General features: G+C 39.5%; 1 long non-coding RNA gene across 1 annotated transcript in view; it reads right to left on the bottom strand.

Annotated features, from left to right (window-relative positions):
* The window catches only part of LOC132511441 (uncharacterized), a 38,298-nt gene that overhangs the window by 12,727 nt on the left and 11,242 nt on the right, over window positions 1-14,329 (bottom strand). Inside the window, exons 2-3 of the long non-coding RNA XR_009537617.1 lie at window positions 7,812-7,961; window positions 6,248-6,268 (exon numbers count right to left, since the gene is read on the bottom strand). This is a non-coding gene — a long non-coding RNA (uncharacterized LOC132511441). The remainder of the gene's footprint in view (window positions 1-6,247; window positions 6,269-7,811; window positions 7,962-14,329) is intronic.

The following is a 14,329-nucleotide window of genomic DNA, read 5'->3' as shown; positions in this document are numbered from 1 at the left end:
AAAACAAAGCAGAGCAGGAGGGTAAGGAGTGCTAGCTAGAAAATGAAATTTAACTAGGATAGTCAGGGAAGGGCTCACTGGAGTGACATTTGAGGGAAGATCAAAGAAAGTCCATGGTAGGCTGAAGGAACCACAGGTGCAAAGCCCTCAAGGCAGAACTTTTAATTTTGCCACTGAAGAATTGTGAGCAGAAGAGTGATAAATATGACTTATATTTTAAAAGAATTTTTAAATTCTTGCCTTTCTAAAATACATCCTCTTTGCTCATTATGCATTATTTTAGTACACTGCTAAATTTGTGAGAATGTTGTTTTTCTTTTCTCTCTACTCCTGAGATTGGTTTCTAATGTTCTTTCTTGAACACCCTTGCTCATCCTTATATTAAGGTTGTAATCTTGCAAAAAGCATCATAGAATGAGTTGGTTGTTACTAGTGTTTTCTTCCCATTACATGTACTAACTGTAATGCATGTACAAGAATGCTTTTGTTTTTTGTAAGCTGATTTTTTTTCTTTAATCTGCTATACTAATTTCTGATTGAGCTGCACCATAATTTTCCACCACGACCAGGGAGTCTGTCAATTTCTCCTTGCAGTTGTCGGCGAATACACTGGAAGGTACATAGTTTTTTACTTTAGTATCTTCTTAGATTTCTTTTACCACTAGGTACTGTCCCTTCTTATCCTAATTAATGGTTTTTGCCTTAAAGGTCATTTTGCCTAATAATAATATGCTGCACAAGCTTCCTTTTAGTATTTACCTGAATTGTTTTCTCCTTTTCAACACTTTTCAAAAATTAGGTTTTAGTTGTGTCTCTTTTAAGCAACATATAAATGAATTTTTAAAAATCTAATATGACAAACTAATTTTTTACAGAGGATTCACACTTTTGACTACTGATGTAGCTGGATTTATTTCCCTACTTTATATAGTTTTCAATATATTTATCCTTCTGATTCTTTTCTCCTGCCTTCTATTGAATTGATAGATTTCTATATTCCCTTTTATAGCTCTGCTTGTTTGGAAATTATAGATGCCTTCTTTTTCTTTCAGTAATTATTTTTTTTTTTTAGTAATTACTCTTATTTTGTTTTCTTTTTTCCTTTTTAGGCTGTGGCATGCAAACTCTTAGTTGTGGCATGTTGAATCTAGTGCCCTGACCAAGTATCGAACCTGCGTCCCCTGCATTAGGAGCACAGTCTTAACCACTGGACTGCCAGGGAAGTCCCTATTCTTACTTTTAGAGGGCACACTTAACTTTACCTTTATTCTAAATATTCTTCAGCTATGTTTGCCTTCCTCCTGAACATAAAGAGGTTCTTAGTGAAGAGGTCCTCTCTCATTAGAGCAGCTGTTCTTCGAATGTGTTTCCCGAGACCCATTCAAGAATCTGCAAGGTTAAAGCTATTTTATAATATTACTAAGATGTTGCTTTTCCCCCACTCTGTTGACATTTGCACTGATGATACGAAAGCAATGATGGGTAAAACAGCTGGCACCTTACATGAATCAGGGCAGTGGTACCAAACTGTCCCAGCTGTCATTGTATTCTTCATTGTCATGCACTCACAGAAAAAAAAGCCAATTACGCTTAAGAGTGCCCTTGATGAGGCAGTAAAAATTACTGATTTTATTCAATTTTGACCCACAAATATGTCTTTTTTAAAATCTGGGTGATGATATAGGAAACATGCATAAAGCACTTTTGCTGCACACAGTACAGTGGTTGTCTCTTGGAGAAGTACTCGTGTGATTGAGTTTAACAAGCCACTTTTTTTTCACAGAACATCATTTTTATTTGAAGAACGACTGACAGACAAACCATGGTTCTGCAGACGTGGGTATGTGACAGACATTTCCTTGAAAATGAAGTGCTCTTGTCACTTCAAGGAAAAGAAAAAAATTTAAGCTGTCAAGAAAAAAGGCTATTAATATATTCCCTTCTCCAACTACATGTCTGTGTGAGGCTGAATTTTCTACAGGTATTTCAATTCAGAAATAAGAATTTATGAATAATGTGATTCATCTATAATAATATATACATGAAAATGAATACCTGATTCATATATAAGAACCCAGTTGTCTTCTAAGCCACACATTAAAGACACTGGCAAAAATGTACAATGCCATTCATTAAATTTCTATCTTGGGAAATATTTTTCATAAAAATGTTAACATGTAGTAGGTTTATTATTTGCAAATGAAATAGTATTTTTTAAATATTAGTTTTAATTTCTAATATGGCAAATATCAGTTGATATAACTCATGTAACAAAAGCTCTTTGGGCCTACAATAATTTTTAAGAGTATAAAGGGATCCTAAGACCAACACATTCAGGAACTGTTGGTTTATTTCAGCTTTTTTATCACAAAAAAAGTGTCTACTTTGCAGTCAATAACTGATTTAAATGTACTGACTTGTCAAATCATTTTCTATTTTTTTAGCCACCACCTCTCCTATTGCAGAAACTGCCTTTGCTTCTTTTTTTTTTTTTTGCAGTACGCGGGCCTCTCACTGTTGCGGCCTCTCCCGTTACGGAGCACAGGCTCAGCAGCCACAGCTCACGGGCCCAGTCGCTCCGCAGCATGTGGGATCTTCCCGGACCGGGGCACGAACCCGTGTTCCCTGCATTGGCAGGCGGACTCTCAACCACTGCGCCACCAGGGAAGCCCTGCCTTTGCTTCTTTACTCCCACATCTTCTCTCTGGATTCACTTTTCTCCTTGCAGAAATGTATCCTTTAATAATTTTTTAAAATAAATTTATTTTTGGCTGTGTTGAGTCTTCGTTGCTGCGTGCGGGCTTTCTCTAGTTGCAGCGAGCGGGGACTACTCTTCGTTGCAGTGTGCAGGCTTCTCATTGTGGTGGCTTCTCTTGCTGCAGAGCACGGGCTCTAGGTGCACAGGCTTCAGTAGTTGTGGCACACAGGCTCGGTAGTTGTGGCGCACGGATTTAGTTGCTCCGTGGCACGTGGGATCTTCCTGGAGCAGGGCTCAAACCTGTGTCCCCTGCACTGGCAGGTGGATTCTTAACCATCGCACCACCAGGGAAGCCCTCTTTTAATAATTCTTAAGTGAGGTTCTGTACTAAACTCATGTCTAAAAATGTTTCTAACTTACAGTCATTCTTGAATGTTATTTTAGCTGTGGATAAAGTTCTAGGTCAATATATACGCCCTCAGTATTTGAGACATTGTTTCCTGGCCTCTATTGTTGCTGATGAGAAGTCAGCTGCCATCGTAATTGGTGGCCCTTTGTATATGGTGTCTTTTTTTTTTTTTTTTTTTTTTTGCTGTGTTGCGTCTTCGTTGCTGTGCACGGGATTTCTCTAGTTGAGCCGAGCGGGGGCTACTCTTCATTGCGGTGCGCGGGCTTCTCACTGACGTGGCTTCTCTTCTTGCGGAGCACGGGCTCTAGGCACGCAGGCTTCAGTAGTTCTGGCCTGTGGGATCCAGAGTGCAGGCTCAGTAGTTGTGGCGCACGGGCTTAGTTGCTCCCCAGCATATGGGATCTACCCAGAGCAGGGCTCGAACTCATGTCCCCTGAATTGGCAGGTGGATTCTTAACCACTGCGCCACCAGGGAAGTCCAAGAACTAGGTCTTAAATAGTGTTTTGAGCCTACTTTGATACCCTTAAATCACAGATCTAGCTACCGAGTCAACCGAGACAAGGCTACTTGTCTGTTTTTGGTTTTAAAAGACCCAAAAGCCATGTTTTTCTCATTTACTCTCATTGGGCCCAGTTTTTTATAAAGCAGCAGTCCCAGGCCGAAAGTCAACAGTTTTCCCAGCCTGCTTTCACAAACTGACACCCATCCCAGGCCCTGGCTTTGATCACTATTCCTAGCTCTTTTGCCTCGGTCATGGAGCTCTCAAAAAGATTTTTACGAACAGAGGTCATGGTCTTGGCCACCCTGGTTCTAGACCCAGAGCCCGAGTTCCCACTCACCATGAGGGCTTTCTCTTCTATTTTTAGTCACATAAATATATCTGCTTTTATCTTAACCATTTTACCTGTTATTGTTAAGTGTGTGAGGCAGGGGAATTGTGTAGAAGCATGAACTCACTTTAATATCTCAATCAGAGGTAATAACTTACTTATACATTTTAAAAAATAATAATGTACTTTGTAAGCCAAAAAAAAGCTTTAACAATTTTAACATTTACTCTCTTTACTATAACAGAGGCAAATAAAAAGTGGAGTTATGGATGCAAAGAGGAGAAAGAGCCAAATGCTTATCACGGGAACTGGAAAAAGCTTCACATTTCAACCAGTTGTTTGCCCACATCCTAAAATGGTCTATGGATTCACTGGAACCATAAAGGAAGAAGTGAAACAAATACTTAATCATATCTAATGAACTTGTTAGAAAAGAGTGATACAATACTTGGTAGAAATGTCTCATCAGAGATGAAATAGAAGCTATTCCCCTGCAGTAGCGCAGTGGAGCCAGTCCTTTGTGGGGCAGGAGGTGCACAAATATCAATTTAGTTTGCTTCATCTATGTGTCTCTGGTCTGCTCTGTCCTTTGTTATACATGGAAACTGGGGCAGTTTAGCAACTCATTAAGAAACACACAAGAAGATGGGCAGCAGATCGGGAAGCATCATGGGCTGGGGCTCACAGCAGTGGTGAGAGCAAAGCAGTCCCCAGTGAACTAGGTGTCAGGTAGGTCAAGAAAGAGGGTCAAGTTCTGAAAACTGGAATACGGCAGAGAAGGTGGAAATAAGACAATGCTCTGATACTAAAACACACTAAAGTCAGAATGAGTTCAACAAATGAGGGCAGGGAGGAAGTCAGTCCCAAGCCTGAGGTTTAGCTGGGTTTGTGGTTGAGACTGAGTGGCTCCAGCAGTGGAGATAAAAGACCCAGGTTAGACAAGGAGCCATACGTGTTAAGTCCATACATTCAGAGCATGAGACCTATCACCAACATGGATGAAGATCCATGAAATTAAACTTTAGATATTTTAATGCTGTGCTCTAGTTCTACTTTTTAGTATTATAAGTGGACATTAATTCACAAACAGCAAACTATAGGAACCTGCCTAACTCAAGAAAGAAGCAATTTGCATACAGAAAGAGATATGAATATAAATTCAAGGTATTATTAAAGACAAGTTCATTCCCTTTTCTCCTAGCTGTCAATAGTAAAACTTTAAAACAATGTACCCCAGACTCAACAGTACTATTAACTTTTTCTAAAGACTGCAAAAAAAAATCTACTTCAGATCCAAATTTCTTGGTCAAGTAAAACTAAGAGATTGATCACTAAATTACAAAAACAAATCCATATGTAATAAGCTCAACTTTTAAATAAAGGTTTCTTCCCACCAGTGCCGGAAAATAAAATTTTCATGAGTTGGCCTCACAAAGGTTGTATCTAGACCAGAAATGCCCAATTAAAACAGACATAATCGAAGGTGCTGAGTTCTGAGTGGTTAAGCACTATGGACAAGGTACTAGCTAGTCAGAATGGCTACTGGTAAGGTGAGTTTGAATTATTGCCTGGAAGGGTAATAGCAGTGTCATATTAAACATTTACCCAGGGCTTCTTTTAAGTATTTAGGGAGGTGACATACCTTAAATATTAATGTTACTGTTTATTCATCAAATATTTATGGAATCCATACTATGGACCCAAACCCTGTATTAAGCACTAGATCTGGTTCTCAAGGAGCTTACCATGAGTTACATTGTTAATAAAAGCATATTATTAACACAAAAATTAAAATAAATTATGTGCTGTGTGCCAGATATTGTAATAGGTGTTTTATATTAGTATTTCACTTAATTCCATTTTAAATGTGAGAAAACTCAGGCTTAGAGGTTGAGTAACTTGCCCAAGTTCCCAGAGCTAGGATCTGGTGCTGTAATTAGAACTCCAATCTGTTCCAGAGCCCCAAATCCTATCCATTATGCATATTGCCTCTGGTAAGGGAGATAAGACATAAAGAGCATAATTATCATATAAGGTCAAAAGTGAAAAAGGAAAAAAGAACTGTAGATAATTAAGGACATTCAAGAAGACAAATTTCTTCCAAGTGGGTAAACAAGGAATGGCTTTGTGAAGCAAGTGATATTTACACAAATTTTTGTCAGATGGATAGGATCTGGTTGTACAGAGAAAGGATATGAAGGACAAGGTGTAAAAAGTATGGGTGGTGGAAGGCGTGTTGCACCAGGAATCGGAAGATCAGGTTCAAGCTTTACTCCTCCTTAACTGTGCACACGAAGTAAGCCACTTACCTCTCTAGGCTTCAGGTTATTCTTATGTAAAATGTCCAGTATTGTTCATTAAAAAAAAACAAAACAAACATAAGCTATATGCAAGAAGATAGTCACAGTAGAGTCATTTATAAAAGTAAAATCTAGGAAACAACTTACCAACAATCAAGAAACGGGTAAATAACTCAAATTATTATGCAGCCTTTCTGACAATAATTATGGATACTGTAGCAACATAGAAAAGTGTAACAAACAGCAAATAATAAAAACTATTCAATACTGCACTATTACAAACATACATATGACCAAAACTAAAGCATAGTATACAGAAATAAAATTTGAAAAATAAAAATACACATGCCAAATCTGTTCCCCAGACCTCTTAAAGTAAAAAAACTCTAGGGGGCTTCCCTAGTGGCGCAGTGGTTGAGAGTCCGCCTGCCAATGCAGGGGACACAGGTTCGTGCCCCGGACCGGGAAGATCCCACATGCCGCGGAGCGGCTGGGCCCGTGAGCCATGGCCGCTGAGCCTGCGCGTCTGAAGCCTGTGCTCTGCAGCGGGAGAGGCCACAACAGTGAGAGGCCCGCGTACCGCAAAAAAAAACCTCTAGGGATTCTCCAAGTGACTCTGATGTATACCCAGGACTGTGAGGCACTGATAGGATATCTAATGTTTCTTTCAACTTGCACATTCTAATTCTTTAAGTGCATTTCGTATACCATGGCAAAGTAGACAAGTGCTAAGAACAGATTATAGAAATGTACAGGGAATAAAAATTAGTTTGGGGTAACTGCACCACAGGATCTGTCAAAGAGAGCATGAAGGAACATGAAGGCCTTGATAGGCTAAGGAGGGGTTTGGACATCATGCTGTTGGCCATAGAAGGTTATCTATAGCTTCTGAGCTAAGTAAAATAGTGAGAGCAGCACCAGAGCTCTCTGGAGTCTGGAGTCTTAGCAGCCTTGGGGTTTCTGCTGCCTTTGGCTGGCATCATTGGGTTTAAAGGGCCCTCACTGGTCTCCAAAAATGTCCTTAATTTTCTTATGAAGACAATCTAAGATAGCTCTTACGGAGAGCAGGGATGTCAGTTACCTGGCATATTAGGTAGTACTATATTCTCCCTCACCTGAGGCAGACTTCACTAACCAATCACAGTACTCTTTCCCAATAAGCCTAGTTGGCTTCAAAATAATTCTCAATACTTCTCATAGCCCTCCAGGAAGCCAGGAGACCCTTCTAATGGCAGAGATTTTTCCATCTCCCTACTCTTGAGCCTTAGAAGCAGAACCTACTCCTTCAATCTGGCTAAGAAGTGCTCCAAGGATTGGACAGGAACTCTAACGGTTCTAACTTCCTTTTGTGTGTGTAACTACATCACAGGTTCATCTCATACCAAGGGAAAAAGAAAAAAAACGGCAAACAGGAACATAATTCCTAGTTAAGGTAGTGAACTTTAAGGATTGAAAATAAATCATATAAAAGTACAGACAAAAGTAAATTTATGTATAAAGGAGGGGTGTGGGGGGAAAGCTGGCTTTGGTCTCCTTCTTAGCTACATCACATGCCAGTAGGTACAAAACTTACAGAATATTGATGGGAATTCTTTATCCAGACTGTTGATCACATTTGAAGGCAACAGAAAAATGTTCTCAAATATGCAAAGAGTCAAGAAATACACCAGCTATGTACACTTCTTCTCAAAAATGTATCTGAAGATATCATCCAGCCAACCAACTAATGAAAAAAGAGAACACGCTTTTGATTTGGAATTTGTGGCATGAAAGGACTAACAGTTAATATTTGAACCTTTAAAGCTAAATAAGTAGGAGAATGAGAAGAAATATTAAGTATGATCATTTCCTCACATTTAATACAGTGAACAAATAAATTTTATTCTTGATGAATCAAGAAATATATATGAATATTATTGAAAGACACAAAAAAGTAAAAAACAGAAAGCGACAAGGATTTACTGTACAGCACAGGGAATTATATTAGGTATGTTGTACTAATCTATAATGGAATATAATCACAGAAAAAAATAACTGAATCACTATGCTGTACTCCTGAAATTAACACAATATTGTAAATCAACTTTACTTCAATTTAAAAAAAGAGAGTCTATCATTTAATTTACCAGAAGATGGGAAGATATACCAAAAATACATAGAGAAATGTGTGGAGGAATATGCAACAAAATATATTAACATGTCATCTCCAGATGGCTACATCGAGGGTAAATTCCGCTCTCTTATTCTTTAAATTTCACCAGAGTTCCCCACCTCACGGCCTTAGGACTTGCTGCTCCCGCCACCTGAAATACTCTTAACCTATACTCTTAACCTATCTTCACATGGCTAAGTCTGTCTCTGCAGGGCTGTCCCTCTCTCATTACTTAGATACAGCTCACATATGATTTATTTCCTCAGAATGGCATTCCTTGATCATCCAATCTAGAGCAGTCCCATCCCCACAAATCACTAGTATTTTACTGTCTTATTGTGTTCATGGCACTTTATCAGTATCTTAAATTAAAAATTATCTTCTTTTTTCTTTGAATACTGTTAATCTTCCACACTAGAAATGGGAGCTCCATGAAGGGAGGGGCTTGTCCCTTCTGTTTCAATGCTGTATCTCCCCTTAGGACCTTGAAGCATACTTTGGCACATAATATTTGTTGAAAAATGTATATCCATAAGTCAATTTTGTAATCAGAACAAAAAAAAAAGTTATTTACTTTTGAGATATGAAAGAAATAAAAGCAGAGAGAATTAAGTTAGTTAAAAAAGTGGGGCTTCCCTGGTGGCGCAGTGGTTGAGAGTCCGCCTGCCGATGCAGGGGACACGGGTTCGTGCCCCGGTCCAGGAAGATCCAACATGCCGCGGAGCGGCTGGGCCCGTGAGCCATGGCCGCTGAGCCTGCGCATCTGGAGCCTATGCTCCGCAACGGGAGAGGCCACAACAGTGAGAGGCCCGCGTACTGCACAAAAAAAAAAAAAAAGTGAAAGATAAGACTATACTAGGATATCATTTTATGCAAACTTAATTGGCAAAAAAAATGTAGAAGTATGAGAACCTTAAATGTTGGAAAGGATATGGCTCAGTGGGAACTCATATGTCACTGGTGGAGTATAAATCAATTCACTACTTTGGTAAACAATGTGACATTCTCTTATAGGGCTCATCATTTGCATATCCTATTATCCAGCAATTCCATTGCTGGAGAAACCTCTTCATATGTATGCACCAAGAGACACACGTTATAATGTTCACCGCAACACTGTAAAGGCAAAACAACTGGACTCCTAAACAGCCATCAAAATAAAATGAATAAATTCTGGTACATCAGACAAAACTGGAAATGAATGTACTGCAGCTACCCAAAACAACATGGATGAATCTTAGTACGATTTAGCATAATCCCCATGATTCCAATTTTATAAAGGTTAGAAACAGAATTAAATACATTTTTATATATAAGTAGATGTACAAATTAAAACAAAAGCAAAAACATGATAAACATGTTCCATATATCCTTTTGTGTCAGCTACTTAAAAAAAGTTAAATACGGAGACTTCCCTGGTGGCGCAGTGGTTAAGAAATCTACTGGCCAATGCAGGGGACACGGGTTCAATCCCTGGTCCAGAAAGATTCCACATGCCAGGGAGCAACTAAGCCCGTATGCCATAACTACTGAGCCTGCACTCTAGAGTCTGCGAGCCACAACTACTGAACCTGCACACCTAGAGCCCGCAGTCCGCAGCAAAAGAAGCCACCGCCAGGAGAAGCCCGCGCACCACAACAAAGAGTAGCCCCCGCTCGCCACAACTAGAGAAAGCCCGCGTGCAGCAACAAAGACCCAACGCAGCCAAAAAATTAATTTAAAAAATTAAAAGTTAAATAAGAAAAAAATTGGACCTCACTTTGGAGTTGACCATATCTATCATTCAAATATGAATACTACACTTTTAGGAATTTTGGTTACAAACAACGAATTTTTAAAAAAATATATTAGTTCTAAAAAGAAAAACTTTAAAAAATTACAGGAGGCCTCTGACTTAAAGCTAACCATATTTTACAACTGTACTTCCTATATATAGCAGAGTAGGTCTTCAATAAATATATATTTGCTCAATGAATGATAGGTGATACATAATTGAAGGACTATTAATAAAAACAGCTAACTTTTATCGAGCTAGGAACAGTTTTAAACACTTCACATAAAGTGTTCCATTTAATTTTCATAATAATCTTATGAGGCAAGTCATGTATATTATCCCCACTCATGGAAGTACTAGAAAGTTCTATGAGAATATAGAGAAGAGAGTACTTGTCTCAGCCCCAGAGGGTCGAAGATTATTAAAATGTCCTAGTTAGGAGCAAACTAGAGCAATTAAACTTATTTCAATACAATTTGAGTTTCTGAAGTTACATGCTTCACTTTCTTTTCTTTCACATTTTGATGTAGTCTGTCAGCAATAAAATTAAGGCAAATGTATTGTTAGGCTCATGTAAATTTTAAAAATTGTAACTGGTACCCTTTACAAATCCTGAATTCAAAAGTACAGCACTGGGCTTCCCTGGTGGCGCACTGGTTGAGAGTCCGCCTGCCGACGCGGGGGACACAGGTTCGTGCCCTGGTCCGGGAGGATCCCACATGCCGCGGAGCGCCTGGACCCGTGGGCCATGGCCGCTGGGTCTGCGCGTCCGGAGCCTGTGCTCCGCAACGGGAGGGGCCACAGCGGTGAAAGGTCCGCGTACCGCAAAAAAAAAAAAAAAGTACAGCACTATTTACGTTGGAGAGAAGAAAGGAAATTACTAGATATCATTTGGTTGTATATAGTTTAGTGAAAGAATTGAAGGTGTGTGAGGTATAATAAACTGGTTCATTTTCAGGAACTTAGGAAATTCTTGATAAAATGCGAATGCACAAAATTTTAAGGAAAACTTCTAGAATGAAATGGGGCTTTGTGATGACTAAATATTTTAGAAATGTGCATTACAAATTTCCAGTTTAAAGATGAAAAATGTCATATCACCATGGGAACCCTCTCTCCTTCACTTCTAAAAAGAATTTCAAGTAAACAAGACCAAAAAGTGAAAAACATATATGTTTAAAAGTCCACAATAGGGCTTCCCTGGTGGCGCAGTGGTTGAGAGTCTGCCTGCCGATGCAGGGGACACGGGTTCGTGCCCTGGTCCAGGAAGATCCCACATGCTGCGGAGCGGCTGGGCCCGTGAGCCATGGCCGCTGAGCCTGCGCGTCCAGAGCCTGTGCTCCGCAACGGGAGAGGCTGCAACAGTGAGAGGCCTGTGTAGCGCCAAAAAAAAAAAAAAAAAAAAAAAAGTCCGCAATAAAAACAGTCATATTATTTAAGACATGCTAGCCTAAAGTATCACATTTAAAAAAAATAAGCACTTGCTACTAATTTGGGTGGGTTACAGGTTCTAATTTGCCCCATCCTACATCTGCTTCAAACAGCTGCTTCAAGCAGTTCATCTCTGCATCTCTATAAAATGAGGTTAGACTAGATCTTTAAGGTGCCTTCTAATTCTAACATCCTGTGGTTCTATAAAGACAGTACTTTTAAGCAGGATAATTTAAAAAATTCCAATCTTCAAACCAGATACAGTAGTTCTGATCCCAAATGTAAAACTTTTAACTGCCAGGCTTAAATTAAAATACAAGCTAAATGTGTCTCCCTTTCCTGGTGGGAAGCTGAGAAAAACCTACTCAGGTGTCTTGGGTTTCCCAGGACTAGGGTTTTCCCACCACTAGAGTATTTCTTAAGAGAGAAAATACCAAGGTTGTGTCAGAGAAGCAATCGAAAGAGGTCATATGAAGAGGGCCAGGGAGAACAAGAAAAGAATAGAGGCAATATGGATAAATATCCAAGTAAACTCCCTAACGAAGACTTCATTTTGTAGATATCGATACACATGGGACTTCCCTGGTGGCGCAGTGGTTAAGAATCCACCTGCCAATGCAGGGGACACGGGTTCAAGCACTGCTCCGGGAAGATCCCACATGCCGCGGAGCAACTAAGCCCGTGTGCCACAATTACTGAGCTCTAGATCCCACAAGCCACAACTACCAAGCTCACGTGCCACAACTACTGAAGCCCGCGCGCCTAGAGCCCGTGCTCTGCAACAAGAGAAGCCACTGCAATGAGAAGCCTGCGCACCGCAACGAAGAGTAGCCCCGGCTCGCCACAACTACAGAATGCCTGCGCACAGCAACAAACACCCACACAGTCAAAAATAAATAAGTAAATAAATTTATTTTTAAAAATATATATGATACAGTATCTATTACAAGGGAAGTATCTTTCTATATCACCAACTTGATGAGGCATATTCCACTACAAAAGTCCTACATACACAATATATTTCATTTTCAAATTATGAAGTGCTTCTGGTAATAAGTATGTACATTGAAAATAAAATGCTAAATTTGAAAAACATTTTAAGTATCAGAGAGCAAAGCTTCACTACTTGCATAATAAGGTAATAAATTATCGTTTATTACATAATTTTTTTTCAGCCACTGAGTAGTAAGCCCAGAGTAAGACTATCTCATATTTCACAAGAAAGACTTTCCAGGGACTTCCCTGGTGGTCAATGCAGGGAACACGGGTTTGAGTCCTGGTCCGGGAAGATCCCACATGCCACAGAGCAACTAAGGCCGTGTGCCACAACTACTGAGCCTGCACTCTAGAACCCACGTGCCACAACTACTGAAGTCCACGCACCTACAGCCCATGCTCCACAGCAAAAGAAGCCACTGCAATAAGAAGCCTGCGTATGGCAACAAAGAGTAGCCCCCACTCGCCACAACTAGAGAAAGCCGGTGTGCAGCAACAAAGACCCCAAGCAGCCAAAAATTTAAAAATGAATAAGGACTTTCCAAAGAGAAAAAATAGAAGGAAAAAAAACATTAAAAAAAGAATACTTTCCAGCAAAAACTCAGTCAAGTTTTTAATGATTATAAAGAAACCCAGAAGATATAAGATTAAGAAGACAAGTACCAATACTCTTTATCCATTCACTAACTTTACCAAAATGAAATCCTCAAGGAAGCACTTGAGTACTGAAATACACCCGAGAACACCCAGTTATTGGTGTTTTTGGCACCTTATACTTTAAAAAATTGAGGATGCCCAGATGAGGTCAAGAAGAAAGTATTTGTAATTTACTTTAAAATACTTCAGTATTTGCAATGTGGCAAAATGTATTATTTAGGTTAAGCTGTAACCCAGGTGCTAATCAAGAATACACAGTCCCTGAGTGGTCTAGTGGTGTTTTAATTAGGAAACATATGACCAGAAGCTGTACCTACAGGCCAATCTGACATCTCTAGTTACGTGGATCAGCTATACTTAAATAGTCCTCACTCCTGCAAAAACAGACTGGATAAGAATTACGAGGCCTGTATCCTTTACTCTTCGATTTGATACTCTAGGTTAAATTTCCATACGATCCTGTATCTAACAGTTAATTTTGGTTGATGTTTGCCCAGAACTTTCTATAAGAGAGCTCGACCTCTGAAATTTTATAATTTTCTCTGAGTTCACTTTTCATGGTAGATGGTGGTTGGATTATCTAGAGGACAGACAGCTGCAACTTGCTTAGATCAATCTGCTTCTTTCATCTGGACACGGGATAAATGTTTGCCAGGCAAACAGTGGCGTTTACCATATGCTGACCTCTCTGCAATAGATTACCTTTCTCCCACTCCATCTACTGTCTGCCCAACATCCTTCAAGACTCAGAAGTAATCATTTCTGTACAGTCTTCCCTCTTCAACCAACCACCACCAGGCTGAGTTAAGAAGTACTCCATTTCTATTTTTACAGCCCTTCGCACACCACACTATTTATACCACATTTTACATCACTAAAACCAGTTTCTTCCAGTGGACTGTATGTTCAATGAGAACATGTACCATTTCCTTAATTACAAAATATTGCAAACATATATAAGTATATCCACATATATACCACCTAGCTTTAGCACTTTGCTGTATTTGCTGCAGATCTTTAAGAAAATAAAATATGACCTGGGCTTCCTTGGTGGTGCAGTGGTTAAGAATCCGCCTGCCAA

The sequence above is a fragment of the Lagenorhynchus albirostris genome, chromosome 20 (genome assembly GCF_949774975.1).
Source record: "Lagenorhynchus albirostris chromosome 20, mLagAlb1.1, whole genome shotgun sequence".
Lineage (NCBI taxonomy): Eukaryota > Metazoa > Chordata > Mammalia > Artiodactyla > Delphinidae > Lagenorhynchus > Lagenorhynchus albirostris.
This window is presented reverse-complemented; position numbering and strand designations above follow the sequence as displayed.